The sequence below is a fragment of the Sapajus apella genome, unplaced genomic scaffold (genome assembly GCF_009761245.1).
Source record: "Sapajus apella isolate SASKATOON/1434 unplaced genomic scaffold, GSC_monkey_1.0 scaffold9, whole genome shotgun sequence".
In the NCBI taxonomy this organism is placed as follows: domain Eukaryota; kingdom Metazoa; phylum Chordata; class Mammalia; order Primates; family Cebidae; genus Sapajus; species Sapajus apella.
The window spans coordinates 37,142,744-37,161,697 of record NW_022436949.1 but is presented as its reverse complement, the minus strand read 5'-3'; positions in this window follow the sequence as shown (position 1 = coordinate 37,161,697).

Genomic DNA, 18,954 nt, shown 5'->3' with positions numbered 1-18,954 from the left:
ATTTTTTAAAAACCTGAAATCATATTGAATATCTTTTTAAACTACAGTGGAATAAAATTAGAAATCAATACCATGAGAAACTCTAAAAACTATAAAAACACATGGAGACCAAACAACTTGCTCCTGAATGATCTTCAGGAAAATGATGAAATTAAGGCAGAAATAAAAAAACATTAGAAATGAATAAAAATGGAGACATAACATAGCAAAACCTTTGTGATACAGCAAAAATAGTGCTAAGAGGAAAGTTTATAGTGTCAAATATCTACATCAAAAAGATAGAAAGATTTTAAATTAACAACCTAATGTCATACTTCAAGGAGCTAGACAAAGGAGAAAAGAAATTAAAAGGATCAGAGCAGGACTGAAATTGAGATAAAAAAATACAAAGGACCAATGAAATATAAAGTTGGTTCTTTGAAAAGATAAACAAAATCAATAGACTGCTAGCTAGACTACCCAAGGAAAAAGAGAGAAGATTCAAATAATATTCAGCATAGTACTGGAAATCCTAACCAGAACAATCAGACAAGGGAAAGAAAGAGAAAAAAATTCAAATTGGAAAAGAGAATGTCAAATTATCTCTGTTCACTGATGACATGGTCTTATACCTGGAAAATGCTAAAGACCCCTCCAAAAGACTCCTAGACTTGATAAATGACTTCAGTCAAGTTTCAGGTTACAAACTTAACGTACAAAAATCAGTAGCATTTCTACACACCAATAATGTTCAATCTCAGAAGCAAATCAAGAACCCAGTCTCATTTATAGTAGCCAAAAAATAGTCAATAAAATACCTAGGAGTACAGCTAACCAAAGAGGGACAAGGTTTCTACTCATGCTCATGGGTGGAATCAATATCATTAAAATGGCTACATTTTCTAAAGCAATGTAAGACTCAGTCCAATACCTACCAAATTACCAACATCATTTTCCACAGAATTAGAAAAAATCATCCTAAAATTCATATGGAACTAAAAAAGAGTCCAAATAGCCAAAATAATCCTAAGCAAAAAGAATAAAGGCGGCGGCATCACACTACCTGATTTCAAATTATACTACAAGTCTATCGTAACCAAAACAGCATAGCACTGACACAAAAACAGACATATAGATCAGTGGAACAAAATAGAGAAATTGCAATAAAATGATCTTTGACAAAGCCAAAAAAACACCATACAATGCGGAAAGGACACCCTGTGAAAATTGGGTAGGCATATACAGAAGAATAAAACTGGACCCTTATTTCTCACCATATACAAAAATTAACTCAAGATGGATTAAAGACTTAAATGTAAACCTGAATGTATAAAAACCCTGAAAGAAATCCTAAGAAAACTTCTTAGGATATTGGCCTAAGCAAAAAATTTAAGACTAAAACCTCAAAAGTAAATGCAACAAAACCAAAAATAGACAAATGGGAGTGAACTAAACTAAAAGGCTCCTGAACAGCAAAAGAGATCATCAACAGAGTAAACAGGCAACCTATAGAATGGGAGACAATATTTTCAAACTGTGCATGGAACAAAGAAAAAAACATAATCCCATGAAAAAGTGGGCAAAGGACATGAACAGATTAGCACATTACTAGATGCTCAACATCATTATTCGTTAGGAAAATACAACATAAATATAGAATGTACTATCTCTGCAAGCCCATTATAAAACCTAAAATTCAAAGGAATGACCCTATCAAGTGTTGGTAAAAGGTGGAGAAACTGGAACCATCACACATTGATTGTGGGATGTAAAATGGTGAAACCACTTTGGAAAACCATTTTGGCATTTTGTTAAACAGTTATAGATATACCTGCATATAATCAAACCATTTCAATTCTAGATATTTCTGTAAGAAAAATGAAAGCTTCAATGACTTGTACATTAATGTTCATGGTAGTCTCATTTGTAACAGTCAAAGCCAGGAAACAACTCCAATGTCCATCAACTGGTGAATGTATTATCAACTGTGGTTTGTACGATAAAATACTACACAGCACTAAAAAGGAATACATGCCTCAGTGCAGATGAATCTCAAAATATTTATGCTGTCCAGCAAATCCTGGATAAATATAAAAGGTACCTCAAAGAAACAACTGATCAGTTTTGAAAACTGTGACAATAGAAACCAGGAGTTGTTGGGGGCAAATCAGATAATGTTACTTTGCTGTCTCTGTGAATGGCATCAGTCTTTACTCATTTGCTAAAGTAAAATACTCTGGCATCCTCTTAGTCTTATTTTCTCCCTTGCTCTTTCTTCCAAACAGTTATAATTGCTTTTCTTTCCTATATTAGGTATTTTCTAAATGTATGTTATTTCTGTCTTGTTTTCTCTGATTCATCATCCAGTACTTTGGTCAGCTCCTAATTATTTCCTACCTGTAAGTATTTTGTAACCATTCTCTGTTTGTAAACATTCAGTCTTCTTCTTCTACAATCAATCTTCATGCAACAAAGGGAAGCAGTTACCTGGGGGCAGAATACAAAGCACCTACCACAGGTAGGAAAGAGAAAGTTCTAGCTGTAGGAGGCCAGGTGACAAGAGCCGTGGTCTTTGATAGAGACCATGGTTCGGCACAGCTATAGCGGAACATAACAGAACACACAGCACAGCTATTGCTATGGCCTGGAGGAAATGGGGGAACAAATACGGACTTCACCTTCCTCTCCCTGTTCAGCATCCTGCCATTGTCTTTTACTGGACAAACCCAAACTAGAAGCCAGGGAGGCCAGTTGATGCAGTCCATAAAGGTCAACCTTCCAGGGCACAAAGCAGTGATGAAAAGAGACAGAGTGGATTTGGAGAGGCAAACAGAGACTATATCAGTTCATCCTTCTAAAACATCACCCTGATCATGTCATTCCCCTTATGAAAATAGCCTGTGTATGTTTTGGGGCAGGAGCAGATCTTTGCCCCTTCCTTCAGAGTTGAATGGTAATACTTTGTTATCAGTAATATTTATTTGTAAAAAAATTATGTGCTGAGCTAAATTAATGATAACTATAATTTATTAAGTGACTACTATATGACAGGCACACTCTTAAGTACTTTATATATATACTGTCTCATTTAATTCATTCAGCATCTCTGTGAAAGACATGTTACTTTAATTATTTTACTGTTAAGGAAGCTTATCTGGCTTTACCATGGTGTCGTATTACATAAGCATAGTCAGTAATCTTACATGAATTCACTAATACTTGTAAGGAAGAAGATGTGATGAAGTAAAATGACAAACTAATAACACAGATGATTCCACTCACCTTTCCACTGTCAACACTGAGTGAAAAACTATTTATTTTTTAAACATACGCTAACTAGTTTATGATACTCAATGAAAGAAACAAGGCAGGAAGAAAACTGGCAATTATGATTTATTAAGATATGTTGTTTTCCGATGTGGCCTAATGTGTGTACCTTATTTTCATCTTATTCACTGACTTTGAAATCTAACGTTTTGATAATCTGGCTCCACTGTTAAAAATTAGAGCCTAGATTAAAACCCAGGCTAATTAGAAAAATCTGTCTGATAATCAACACTGTGCTCTTCAGAACTGTTGTATATAACCTCACTAAATAAAAGGATAAAAGCTGTCGACTTTTTTTTCTTTCTCCTTGCAGAATTGGGAGCTCAAGATTGTTTCCCTTTCTCTCAGTTTTCTTTTACTGAATATTTTCGAATGCCTGCAACTTGAAAGGCAATGAAAATTTCATATATCCTGCCATTGTCTTTTATTAGCATGATTTTATGAAAGGGTACACTTATAAAATAGTATTCATATTTTAGAGTGTAGGATATGTCAAATTTCTATTGGATATAAAAAGTTTATTTCCATAACTTATACAATAGATGTCAGAAAAATTCTAGTGTTTTTCAAGACTGGTGGCAATGGTTTTCTCTTTCTGTTCGTTTTCTTTGTCTAACCCTTGTGCAGAAATATTTAGTGCTCATAATCTAACACTGTTAGAGATTCCAATGTGTTCATTTTTTTTAAAGCAGAAGATAGATACATTAAAAAACTATTAATGAATACTACATTCTTGTTGGAATAATCATATATTCCTCTTGAATCCACATTCATGCTTTAAAAATACCTTTATGATTCATAAGGCACATCAACTTATTTATTTTTAAGCTTTACCTTCAGTATTAAATTAAAAGATTCATGTATTATTTAATTGTGTTTTGAGGGAGCCTAGACTGTTACTGCAAGTAAGATACTCAGCAATGACTGCTGAATGATCGACTTTTCTAAATGACAGCTACCAAGATTTATTCTGAATTTTCATTAATTTCATTTATAGTTGACCTAGAAAATCTGTAATATTGATACACAAGAAATGATATAAAATTCTGATACATGGAGCTATCATCATTATATTTTACACTTTGAAATAAACTGTTTATTTTAAGCAGAAAACAACAATAAGAGCAACAACAAGAAAACTAGCGATGGCAGAAAGCAAAAAATAGCAGCAAGTGTTCTGTTGGGTGTGCATAGAATTTTTTTCAAAGTTTCTGAGTTAACAGTTTAAAGTTGGATTATTTCAAATAAAAATTGGGATTTCTAGATTTTTCTTAAAATCTGAAGATAAGCCAACACTGCCTCTATTCTCAATGCAACCCTTTAGACCTGGCCCTTTGCCCCCTCTGGTTCTCCACTGGCCCCACCCCTCATGCAGTACATGCATCTTTACTTGTAACTGGCTCCTGTCATCATTTATACCAGTTACCTTGAGAATGAGAGTACATGAGAAGAATAATCAGATTGAATGGTTTTGAGGAAATCAGTTTCTGGATCGTCAAGTTCTGGTATCCTTTCCAAAATTAGTCTGACTGAGAGCTTGCCTGAGTTCATGATAACACTTCTTTCACTATAGAAAAGAAAGGTGTGTCCTTTCCTGCCCCAAATCTATCTGTGGAGTAAGGCTTTTGGGTATGCAATTTATTTTATGCAAGCCTCTTGTAATGATTAATCAGAGCACCACAGAACTTGGGAGCTGCTTGTCCTTTCTGTATTCCATTTTTGGGTTCTTGGAGAAGCCTAGCATAAGAAAGGAGGTCCCTATTTGATGCTTTAAATTCAGATAAATTCTCGAATAAGGTTATGAGAACAATGTTTATTTTACTCATTTGCTAATTAATTAAACTTATTTTGAACAAATACATGGTTCTATTGAGGGGAAGTATCCATACAGCTAAAGAGTATTTATAAGAGACACTGAACTAATAAAAACCTACTTATTTAGTTTTATGAATTTAATTGTAAAGATTTATCTTTAGTCAATCTTAATTTTCTTCTTATTTCAGATTGCTATCCAGGTATGATTTAGCAATATATACCTTTCTCTTTTATAAATAAACAGGGAAAATGTAATCATACAGTCCAATGAAATTAATGGCTTTAGTTATAACTTTGATACTCAATTACTGTTTTTAATTATTTCTCAAATCTGCACACCAGAAGACCACTACACTGTGTGTTATCCTTTTCAGTCTATATATAACTTAAAATTTTAGCAACACGCTTTGCATTGCATTATTACAAATTAAGTATCCATCTTGGTCAGTGTTTTTTATTTATATAATTCCCTGAAGCACCTAATATATATATTTGAATTGAAAACAGTATTCTGAATTTTTGTTTTTATAAGATTATAAGTCTAATTTTTTTGATTCATTTGACAGTGAAGATGGTTTTATCAACTAGATACGATAGGTATTTTCTGTAAATCATGTGAGCTAAATCTGTAACTCCAAGTTATGATGAAAATATATTTTAAAAATGTAATAATATAAAATTTTTATTAAAACCATTATATGTGCAAAGGAGTAATAAAATTAACAAATTTTGTCTCAACTCTTCTGAGTCTTTTGGGCCAAACCAAATATTTCCAGGTGAAAAAACAACAGAACTATTTAATAATCATTTGATAAGTGTTGGAAAAGACTTTTTTTATTTTCTTTCTTTCAAAATTGAGTAAGGGAATGATAGGACACAAAATTCTTTTGCACTTTAGGTGGTTTCCAATTATTTGCTTTCAATGAAGTTGGAAGAGAACCTAATAAAGTAGACAGCTGATAGAGTATAAAAAAGTAATTTTTAAAAATAGATGGTTATGTGATTTTGACAGATAGCTCATAAACATTTAAAAAATTTACTGACACCACAATAACAAAACCTGTTTATGTAACGTTTCTCAGTGCTTACATCTATTAAAATGAAAAATTGCAACAGAATTGATACTGATCCCTTTATCAGTCTGGTCAAATGAAATGTGGAATAACTGAAAAAAGGAAACCTAATCCCATCTATGTCATGTAAGAGATACCTTACAGTAAAATTTTGTTTTATGTTTATTACGATTTGTATTATATTTATGTTGTTTTAATTATTTATAAAATATAGAATATATTAAATTTTATACACATGTATTAGTTAGAGAATCTTGATGCGTAATCATTAAAATACTTTGTGATTTTTAATTTTCAAGCATAATACATTATATAAAAATAAAGTTCAGTGAAGGAAAGGAATGGAAATACAATTTAAAGGGGAAAAAGAACATGTATAAAATTTCTGAATGTTAAAGATGAGCTTTTCTGTGTAATGGTGATGGTAAATAACTTATCATTAAAGTGTTTAGCTTCCACTTGATAAATTTAAAACCATGATTTAACTGTTTTGTTAAAAATGTTTTATTTTCAATATGCTGTAAAACATATGCATTGCAATTATTTAAACTGGTGATGAAAAATTTTGGATGACTTAAAAACATGTGAGGGTCACATAGTTTTTCTGAAATTACTTTAGGAGCTATGTGAGCAAAAGGTTTGTTCCTGTAGCTTTTCAATTTGTAACTTCTGCTCTAAGGTAGGTTTGTGTGCATGATGGAAAACATCTTCACTTGAGGGAAATGGTTTCAGAATATTTAACTTTAAGTAACTGGGGCTAAATATTTAAAAGATCCTCTGTAGTCAGAATGCATGCTGCTTAGTAAGAAAAAGTAAAACTCTCTAAGGCAGAAGTGTCCAATCTTTGGACTTCCCTGGGCCACGCTGGAAGAAGAGTTGCCTTAGGCCACACATAAAATACACTAACACTAATGATAGCTGATGAGCTAAAAAAAATGCAAAAAAAAATCCTCATAATTTTTTGAGAAAGTTTATGGATTTGTTTTGGGTCACATTCAAAGCCATTTTGGGCCATAGGTGGCCCATGGGCCAGGGGTTGGACAAGCTTGCTACAGGAGATGAAGTGGATTTCAGTGCCCGAAATGCACATGTTTCACAGCTAACTGAACACTAAATTTATATCAAAGAATGCAAAGAAATTAAAAGTTCTCACTGTGTACACTGAAGTTTAGGATGCTACAAACCTTAGATGAATATCAACAGGTTTACTGTAGTGTAGGATAAATCATCTTAATTCTCTTACAGAAATGAATTTCTTATCGTTGTCTTCTGTTGAGTGATGTGTAGTACTTAAAAAAGATTTTGGAGGAGAGAGTTAGCCGATTTAACTTTCCGTGTTTATATTTATAGGTTAGTGTAACTGTATTTAGTTCTATAAGGATTAAAAAATGATAAATGTCATAAATAGAAAATAATTGTTGAATATTCAATTGACACAAACTATTTTAATGGGTTAAATAATAGACCTTTAATGGAACTGGTGTCTTCTTTGATTTTAATTTTTGCTTTTGAAACCAGAAAGGAATAACAAAGAATAGTCTTTGTTTTTTTCACTTTCAACTAAACATGATTTTAGCAAAAGATTTGAAGGGAAAATAAGCAATCCCAAAATGAAGAGGATATTAAAGAAGTAAGAAAGTGATATAAGCTTTCTTCTTTTTTTGATAATGCTGTCTTCACATACACCAACTCTAATATAACAAAGCAACAAGCTGAAAAAATGATGATGAAATGTACAATGTTCATGGATTAAGTTAAACCCACAATGAATAAAGGGACTACATATCACAGCAATATTATCCCTGCTGACTGGCAAATTTTCTTTAAAAAATCCTGTGCACTCCACAAGGTACCTCCCTCTTTCTCCCTACATTCATAGCAAAAATACACGTAAGTGGAACTGAAAATCACAGGACACCTTTTCTAGCTGAGATGGGGGCAAGTCACAGCTGTAGAAAGTTGTCCACAACAATGATAATCTCCAGTCTATAAAATGACACAAATTCTGACCCTTTGGCATATTTTGTGAATGGGGCCTTTCTTCCTATGATGCTAGCAATATGGTCCAGAGTGGGGTCCTATCACAGGTATAGAAGCTTACCTTTCTCTGTTGCTCAACTATATTAACTTGACAGATAAATAAATGGAGACTTAAAAAGTTAAGTAAATTACCCAGAGTACATGATTTGCAGGTGGTGAAACTGGAATTTTAAATGTTTGACTCTAGTCTCTATAAACATTTTAAAAATAGATTTGGGGGTACAAGTGCAGATTTCTTTTTTACTGTTTTTCTTTTTTTGAGATGGAGTCTTGCTCTGTTGCCCAGGCTGGAGTGCAGTGGTGTAATCTTGGCTCACTGTAGCCTCTGCCTCCCAGATTCAAGCGATTTTCCTGCCTCAGCCTCCCTAGTAGCTGGAATTACAGTGCCTACTACCATACCTGGCTAATCTAGCCGTATTGTTTTTTTTTTTTTTATTAGAGACAGGGTTTCACCATGTTGGTCTGGCTAGTCTCAAACTCCTGACCTCAGGTAATCCACCTGCCTCGGCCTCCCAAAGTGCTGGGATTACAGTGTGAGCCACCACCCCCAGTGCAGATTTCTTACATGTATGTATTGCATAATGGTGAAGTCTGGGCTTTTAGGGTAACTGCCACTGAAATACTGAACATTGTACCCAATAGGTAATTTTTTGACCCTCTCCCTGTTCCCACCCTCCCACCTTCCTCCCTTTGTGGTCTCCAGTACCTAGTGTTCCACTCTGCATGCCCATATGTACTCATTGTTTAGCTCTCGCTTATTAGTGAGAACACGTATTTGACTTTCTTTTTCTGTTATTTTGTTACATGTAATGGCCTCCAATTTCTTCCATGTTGTCACAGAAGAGATGATTTCTTCCTTTTTTATGACTAAGTAGTATTCCATGGTATAATTATACCACATTTGCCTTATCTAACCCTCTGTTGATGGACAGTTAGGTTGATTCCTTATGTTTGCTATTGTGAATAGTGTTGTGGTAAACATACCAGCACAAGTATCTTTTTGATATAAGAATTTTTCCCACAGATAGCCAGTAGTGGTATTGCTGGGTGGAATTGTAGTTCTATTTTCAGCTCTTTGAGAAATCCCATACTATTTTCAATAAAGGTTGTACCAATTTTCCTTCCCACCAACTGTGTAAAAGCATTCCCTTCTAAGTTTGTATTCTGAACTGTCATATTATATTATCTTTTATTAAATTTCAAGCTCTCAAAAACCCAAAGATCTTATTTATAAGTTTTATCCAGTCCCACTTTTTGGCTCACCTGTATCTTGCTTGTTTTGAGGGATACCCTCCAGCCTGGGGCCCTAATTCCTCCTGTTTGTCTGGGTACTTTGAGGTATCCTTTGACAATGTCTAACTAAGGACAAAATAATAAAAACAAAACAAAACAAAAAACCAAATACACACACACATACACCCCAAAAATGAAAACCCCAAACAAAAAATGTTTCAAGGCATACATAAAATTGCAATTGATCATTTTACATTATTACATGTCAGAACCTTAAAATTACTTAAAAGATATATCGGTATTAATATGTTAGGTGTAAGTTACCTTGGGCTCAGTTCTGTGATCCACGCTTAGGAAGTTCTACTTCAAGTAACCAAGGGAAGGCAATTCTCCCTGGGACTACATAAGGTAGGGGAATGAATTCTGACTTCTTCTGCCACAAGCAAAGTAAGTTTCCAGAAACTTGCTTCACTCCTGAAATTCAAGACATATTCGTAAGTATTTAGGGGCCTTGCAAATTCCCTGCACAATTTTTTAAAGCAAGAAAAATCATAAAATCTCTAAGTAGTCCCAATAGCTATTTGTTTATTTTTGTGGCTGTTTCACACTGACTTTAAAGAATCAGGCTCTTTTATGGTGCTTGCTTTAATTAAAATCATTATATTCAAAAAAGAAAAGAAAATCAGTCTCAGATATTATCACACAAAAGACAAAACTGTTAGAACTCAATAATTTGAGTGAAAATTATAATAACTAATGAAAAATTTAAAAGAAAATTAAAATTTAAATACAGTGTTGTGTATTTAGATACTCATTTGTCTGCATTAAGCGTGTTAGATTTTAAGTCTATAATAGACAAAGATTTTTTAAACTTGTTCTATATAATTCTTTCAATTTTTGAAGATAATAAGATTGAAAATTCATGCTTTCTATATCATACTCTACTTTGACAATTAGAAAGGCTAATAATCAGAATCCAATTTTTGTGCGTTTCTTAATTGGTACAAACCTTTCCCCATAAACTCTACTAATTTCTTTAGAATTTCCCTTCTTGTCTAGATAAACTCTACTAATTTCTTTAGAATTTTCCTTCTTGTCTGGAATTATATTTGATTATATAGAAAATTCCCAAAATATTATGGTTTATAAATGCATGGACTCAGATAATGTCGCATTTTCTAAAATGTATTTTTTAACAGCCTATTCTATTATATTAGCATGTTAGTCAGGGTTCTTCAGATAAACAGAATCGGTAGGTTGTTTATTTGTTCATTTATTTATTATAAGGTACTGGTTCATGCAATCACAGAGGCTGATTGGTCTCAAGATCTCTAGTTTGAAGACCTGAGAACTAGGAGAGTTGACGGTGAGAGTTCCAGTCTGAGTCCACAGTCAAGTGAAGTCTGATTCCCAGCTCGAAGACTGTCAGGCAGGGAGAGTGAATTCTTTCCTGCTCAGCCTTTTCTTCCATGCAGGGCTCATTGGATTGCAGGAGTCCACCCACACTGGAGAGGACAATTTGTGTTACCCAGTCTACCAATTCAAATGCTAACCCTATCCCTGACACATGAGGGATTTTTAAATCAAATATCTGGGCACCCTGTTGTCCAATCAAATTGGTGTATAACATTAACCATCACAATTACCTCTATGTGAATTTCAGCAATGTGCCTGTGACCAGTGCATACAGTGTTTGCAGGCTGTATACTTCACAAATCTAGGAAACATTATACATTAAATTAGTCATCAAAAGTTCTTAAAGGTGCAGGCATGCTCCCCACTAATTCATTTAAAATTAATGTTTAGGCTAGTTAGAGGATTGCCCTTTCCTATCAAATTGTTATAAAAGGGTTTCCAAGTTATTTAAAAACTGCTCCTGGCCAAGCCCACTGGCTCATGTTTGTAATCTCAGCACTTTTAGAGGCCGAAGTGAGCAGATCACTTGAGGTCAGGAGTTTGAGACCAGCCTGGCCAACATGGTGAAATCCCCGTCTCTATTAAATATACAAAAATTAGCCGGGCGTGTTGGCACATGCCTCTAGTCCCAGCTACTCAGGAGGCTGAGGTGGGAGAATCTCTTGAATCTGAGAGATCAAGGTTGCAGTGAGCCATGATTGTGCCACTGCATTCCAGCCTGGGTGACAGAGAAAGACTCTGTCTCAAACAACAAAAACAACAAAATAAAAACCTGTTACTACATAGTTAATAAGATAATTAGGTAATCATCTTTACAGTAAAACAAAATTCCCATTTCCTTTAAGGTATATTGGAGACTGAGTTGCCTCTGTTCTTCATTTACTCATTTCTAACTTAGTGATTAGTTTTTGAAATGAAATTGTATTCTTAATTAAATATACAGTGTTCCACTCTCAAAAAATATATGGTAACTTGTAACTTACAATATTGAAATGCTTCTAAAGGGCAACAACTTAAACATTTCCAAATGGAAAATGAAAAGAAAGGAGGAAAAATTAACTAAAATAATTTGACAGTTATGTTTTCAAATCATTAATAATCGGTTTGCATAAACTATAGAAACAATGACAAAAATCTAGTTTAATCAATTTTTTAAATTAGAGTCTCTTGTTTTTATTTGTTTTGTTTGTTTTTTACAATAAACTGTTTTTTCAAACTTGGTTGCCACGTTAAAATAAATGTTGAATTCATTCTGTCATGAAAATCATTGCACTGAGAAGAAACAGCATCTGGTTTGTCAGAGTATAAATAATGCAGTAATCAGGAACTGCCCACTCTTTAGTTCTAAGATGAAAGTTGCTGAATAGAAATAGATCAATGATTTTGAATTCAGAAAAATGGCTTGAGAAATCTTTGCAAAATGACCTATTTTAGTGAATCAAAGGGCCTTAGGAATTTTCATGGGAATAATATCTATCAAGTAACTCTGAAATTTGATAACAAATTATCTTACATTTTAGTTCCTTTCTCACCTACTATCACTTTTTTTGAAAGATGACCCTAAAATTAACCAAAAAATAATCTGTTCTGCACCTCAGTGATGTGTGTATGCACCCTCACCTCACATTCATCACTTTTCTTTCTCTCTGGACTTCCTTATTTTTCTCAAACTAACGAACTATCCTTGTTGTTATTCTGACTTAAGATGTTTCCTTTATGCCTTTTTAAAATCTTCCCTGAATCCAGTAATGAGACATTCACAGTTATTTTTTCTTGTCGTTGATACCTCATTTTAATTCCCACTGCTAATATCTTGGTAGTAGAACTCATTACTTCACAGCAAGACTATTTTAATAATTTCTTGGCTGATTTTTGTTGATCTTATTTCTGGCCTCTCCAATATTTTCTCTATGCCACTGCTCGCTTCATCTTTCTACTCAAAATCCAACCAGATTTCCTCATAATTCATAGAATAGCTTTCAGATTCCTTTAGATTTTCTTTGCGATTTTCCACACTCAGACTCCGATCTACTAATTTAACATTTGGTTTGGCTCTGTGTCCCCATCCAATCTCATCTTGAACTGTTAATTCCCACAAGTCAAGGGAGGGAGGTGATTGGATTTTTGGGGCCAGTTTCTTCCAAGCTATTCTTGTGACAGTGAGCAAGTCTGAGGAGATCTGGTTGTTTGATAAGTGTGGGGCTCTTCCCTCTTTGTGCTCTCTCTTTCTTCTCACCTGCTGCTGTGTAAGACGTGCCTGCTTCCCCTTCCACCAGGACTGTACGTCTCCTAAGGCCTCCCCAGCCATGTAGAACTGTGAGTCAAACCTCTTTCCTTTATAAATTACCCGATCTCAGGTATTTCTTTATAGCAGTGTGAAAACGGATGAATACACTAACATCATTGATTGATTCACTCAGGAGACATTTTTAAGAGTTACTTTGTGCCAAGGGCTATGCTGGGAACTTGGTGCATAAAGTTAAGGAATATGATTGTTGGTCTCGACAAGCTCACAATGCTTCTCAGCAAGAGGACCTTAGAGGCTGGTAATGCTTTCCATTACCCTCTCCACAATTTCAAGTGCTATTTTTTCATTCAATAACTAGCTCATTTCTGATTCTTTTCGGTGAAACTTTCTCTATCACAGTCCATTTGGGTTTCTCCCTCCTCTGAACTTTTATCTGACACATTTAATTATGATAATCTAGATCACTTGTTCTTAAATGGGGATGACTTTGCTCCCCACGAGTTGTTTAACAATTTCTGGAGACATTTGAGTGGTTAGAACTGAGAAGCGGTGTGCTATTGGCATGTAATGAACAGAGGCCAGGGATACTGCAAAGCATTCTAAAATGTGGGACAGCCTCCCCCAACAAAGAATTATCTGGCCCCAACTGTCAATAATGCCAGTTAAGAAACCATGATCTAGGTAGTTGCTATCTATATATAAGCCTTATTTCCAGTCATGCCGTAAACTTACTGAAGTAGAAACCATTTATTTTTCCTATGTTTTTCTTTTGTTTTTAAAACATAGTATAGGCTGGGTGCAGTGGTTCACACCTGTAATTCCAGCACTTTGGGAGACTGAAGCAGGAAGATCGCTTGAGCCCTAGAGTTCACTATCAACCTGGGCAACATAGGGAGACCTCACATCTCTACAAAAATTAAAACATTATCACGGCATGGTGGCAAGTAGTTCTAGCTACTCAGGAGGCTGAGGTGGGGGGATTGATTAAGCCTGGGAGGTCAAGGCTGCAGTGAGCCATGTTTCTACCACTGCCCTCCATCCAGCCTGGGGGACAGAGTGAGACCCTGTCTCAAAAAACATAGTGTAGTGGGTTGGGTGGCCCTACACACAAAAGATATGTCCACATTAAATCCCTGGAATGTGTGAATGTTACCATATTTTGAAAAAGGGTATTTGTAGATGTAACTAAGTTAAGGATCTTAAAATGAAGACATCATCCTGGATTATTCAGGCAGACACCAAATTGGATGATAGACAATAAATACAAGGGCAGTAAATGGTCCTTATAAGACATACAAAGAGAAGATGCATAGGCAGGAGAGACACACAGAGAGGAGGAAAGGTGAAGATAGAAGCAGAGACTACAGACTTGCAGCCAGGGCCCAGCACACAGAGAGGGTGAGGAGAAAACAGAGATGGAGATGGAAATGATGTGACTACAAGCCAAATGATTGCCAGCAGCCACCAGAAGCCGCAAGAGGCAGAAAAGGAGGATTCACCCCAGAGCCTCCAGAGGGACTGCAGCCTGCCAAAACTGCTTTTGAACTTCTGGACTTCAGAACTGTGAGAGGGTAAATTTCTGCTATTTTTTTTTTTTTTCGAGATGGGGTTTCGCTCTTGTTACCCAGGCTGGAGTGCAATGGCACGATCTCGACTCACTGCAACCTCCGCCTCCTGGGTTCAAGCAATTCTCCTGCCTCAGCCTCCTGAGTAGCTGGGATTACAGGCACACGCCACCAGGCCCAGCTAATTTTTTGTATTTTTAGTAGAGATGGGGTTTCACCATGTTGACCAGGATGGTCTCGATCTCTTGACCTCGTGATCCACCCGCCTCGGCCTCCCAAAGTGCTGGGATTACAGGAGTGAGCCACCACACCCGGCCTAATTTCTGCTATTTTAAACCAGTAAGTTTTCAGTAATTTGTTATGGCAGCCTCAGGAAACGAATATACCTAGTAGATGCATTAATTACCCATAGTGGGTGGTTAATGAATATTTCCTATTTAAAATGAAAACCGTCTTTCTTCTTTGTAGAAGTTCAATTATGCTTTCTTGATCAGATCAATGATTTGTGGATTAATCAAATTAATATTTTTGTACTTCTATGTAACTTTCCTCAGTGTGATAACATACAACTAAACATGTAGATGTGTCCACATAGGCATACTATCTACTTACATGAGAAGCCACACAGTGCAAATATCAGATGCCAATGCAAATCCATTCTTAATTTATTTAAAATGTACTCCATGTAGATGTACTTTAAGGAAAACTTAACCTATCCTGCTAAACTTATTAGCTACAAAATGTCACGTTAGACTTTAGAACTTGGTTGTGTTTAATGTAGCTTGTAGCAACATCAGCTTTAATCTCTAGATGGCACTATGTAATAAGAAATCAACCCAAAATCTGATATTACAATTTCATATAACTCTTTCTGGAAATGAAGAAAATTGTCTGCTAAAATCTTCTGAGAAACTATATACAGTAATCTGAAAGTCCAATTTTACTATATATGGATAGGCTTCTAATTTATACATTACTGTGGGATAAGGAAAGATAATAGAAGAATTGAGTTCTTAAAACATGCTAGTCAACAGTAAAAATATATCATGAAAGTTATTCACTTAGGCTTTTGGATTATTTTGTGTACATTTTGTTGGAAAATATATAAACAACAGAGATAGCACTAGGGTTCTTATATGAGAATGTCCATATAACCTAACACTTTATCTTTGATAGTTATAGGTGAAGATTAATGAACTACTTTTCACTTTAGCTTAAAATATAAACAAGATAACACATTTGCTTTTTTTACTCATTATTGAAATTCCAACTTCAGTCTCAGCAGAAAGAGACAAAGCTACTTGTATCATCTTTTTCTTAATTCTCTTTTTTACATTCCTGACCTCTCCTCTGAAGAACATATTTTGCCTTGAGTCTCCAGTGATTTCTAGAGATTTAAAAATTTCTTTTAACTTCCTGAAGCCTTTAGTAATGAGATTTTTCTCTATTTGCATATGTGGTAAACTCAACGAGGCAATCAATAATCTCTTATCTTGAGCTTCTTAATTTTCACAGCATTTTGAACCACTCCTAAAGTATACCTTTTCATTTTTTGTTTTGCATTTTAATTATTTGTAAATAGATCTTACCTTCTCTACAAAATTATACACTCCTGGGGGGATGGCATCCTATTTACTTTTATACACATCCTATGTGCTTAGTCACTTCCTACTGAATTAAATGGATTTAATAGCATGCAGCACTATCCTATTCAAAGTGAAAAAAAGCTAATTTGTAAACCGACCTTCAAACCCCCCCAAAACATGAGTATCTTTGAAGTATAAAATGAAAGTTTCAAGTAAAAATGCATAAAATTTTCTTGATCAGATCAATGATTTGTGGATTAGGTTTTAGGTAAAATTTGGGTACCTTCAAAACCGGTTTGTTTGAATTTCTGCCCTCTTTACGCACAAATAGAAAAACAAACTCTATCATCACCCCTACCAATTTCATTCCCTTAACTTTTACTCTGACTTCAGGTCTCAACTTACCTGCCAATTCTTGCAGGAATAATTATTTCATCTTCCAAGAGATGCCACACTTACGTGTTCCTGACTCATACCACCTTCTTCTATGATAGCACAAAATTAGAATTTCATTGCTTATTTCTTTGTCTATATCTTTTACTAGTCTTTAAAGTTCAAAAGTTCAGGAACCATGTGTATCTTATTTACCCTTCCAAGCCCAGCACCTAGCACAAAGCCTGCTGCATCTTAATCACACAGGAAACACCTGGGGATGAGGGTAGACGGAATGGTTTCAGGACGAAAGAAAAACATTTACATTTACTTTACAAATATGTTGGGATATTTATGGGGTGCCCGGCACTTGTGTATTCCAGATACGAACAATAGACAGTCAGCAAGGCAGAAATGTCCCCTGCCTCCATGGAGCTTTCATTTTCGGGGGGCAAAGACAGGCAAGTCAACAAATACATAAGTAAACAAGTGAATTCAAAATAAATAATTTGTAAAAAAAAAAAAAAAAAAGCTAAAAATGTTAATAAAAAAAGAAGTATATAACATACATAAGTTAGGGAAGTGAATGTGATAAAGAGTGATGGAGTCCTGGTGTGGTGCCTAGTGCCTAGTACCAGCACTTTGGGAGGCTGAGGTGGGAGGACTGCTTGAACCCAAGAGTTTGAGACCAGCTCATGAGACTTTGAAATAAAAGATGATGGTACTTAATTATATCACATTGAATTAAAAATATGCAGGGATGTTAGTAATACTTAGTAATAAGAAAGAAGGGAAAATGAGAGAGGGGGCCAGGCAGGGCGGCTCATACCTATAATACCTGCACTTTGGGAGACTGAGGCAAAAGGATCTTCTCAGCCCAGAGGTCTGAGACCAGGCTGGGCAACATAGCAAGACCTCATCTTGGCAAAACATTAAAAAAAAAAAAAATTAACTGGGTATGGTAGCACATTCCTGTAATCCCAGCTACTCTGGAGGCTGAAATGGAGCCCAGGAGTTGGAGGCTGCTGTGAGCTAGGATTGTGCTATTGCACTCAAGCCTGGGAAACAGTGCGAGACTCTACCAAAAATAAATAAATAAATAAAAGTGATGAAGGCCTTTCTGAGGAAATACGATTGAGGCAGAGTCTGAGTGAAGTGGATGAGTGGAAGGGTATCTGTGTGTGTTTGTGGAAGGACATTTCCTTCAGAGGACAGTTAATGTGAAGGGCATGGAAGCAGAAGATTGCTTGGTGTGTTCCAGGAACAGGCGTGAGGCTGGAGTGCCTGAACAGGAGCAGCAGAGTGTGTGGTTGGAGATGAGGCTGGAGGGGAAACCTGGTGTCAGATAATAAAGAACCTTGTAAAACCTGACAACGACTTTGGATGTCACTGGCCATGGAGGTCCTTGTACTGAGGTGGTGGTGATGGGGGTAGTGGGCACAGCCAGATTTGGTTTATACTTGAGTTAGAGCCGTCAGAATTTGCTGATAAATGTGGAGTGAGAGAGAAAGGAAGGCATTAAAGATGGCTCCAATTTTCCAGTGAAGGCAACTGGAAAAATGGAGCTGCGTTGATTGAGAGAGATAAGAAGTGGAAGTTTAACTTTTTGAAGTAGAGATGGGGACAGGGAGGCTGTTCTTTTAAGGTGGGAGCTATATCAGTGTGTGTGTATACTAATGGAAGTGATCCTCAGGTGTGGGAATAATTAAAGGTGCAGAAAAGAGGGGATAATTCCAGGAGTGCTCCTTGATTTGGTGAGAAGGGCTGTGATCCTGTACAGGTGAAGTGGTTGCCTCAGATAGTTCACCCCACGTGCAAGGAGGGACTGCAAGAGTATAAAGGTACAGATGCAGAAAGATTGGTAGATTTGAAGGTGGGAGTACATCAAAGCTCTTTCTGACTCCTTCTATGTTAATTAATGAATCAACAAATATGTAATATTTCTGGTTATTGCAGGAGGCTATGAAGAAACCCTGTGTAGCTTGGTGGCCTAAGGGTAAGTTCTGAAGTCAAAGAGACTTAGGAATTGATTCTCAAGTCCTCCACTTAGTAGCTGTGCGGTTATGGAAAAAGTAATATCTCTGAGTCTCATTTAGAAAATGAAAAGAAAAAGGCCACCATTTATGAGCCAGTCTACCATCTAAGAACCGGGAATTTGTGTTAAAGCTTTACCTGAATTACTTCATTTAATCTTTATAACATATGTATGAACCAAGTACTATTTATTGCCATATCTTGATGAGGTGAAAAACCAAATTTGGGAAGGCTGTAAGGATCTTGATTAGGACAACATATCAGAT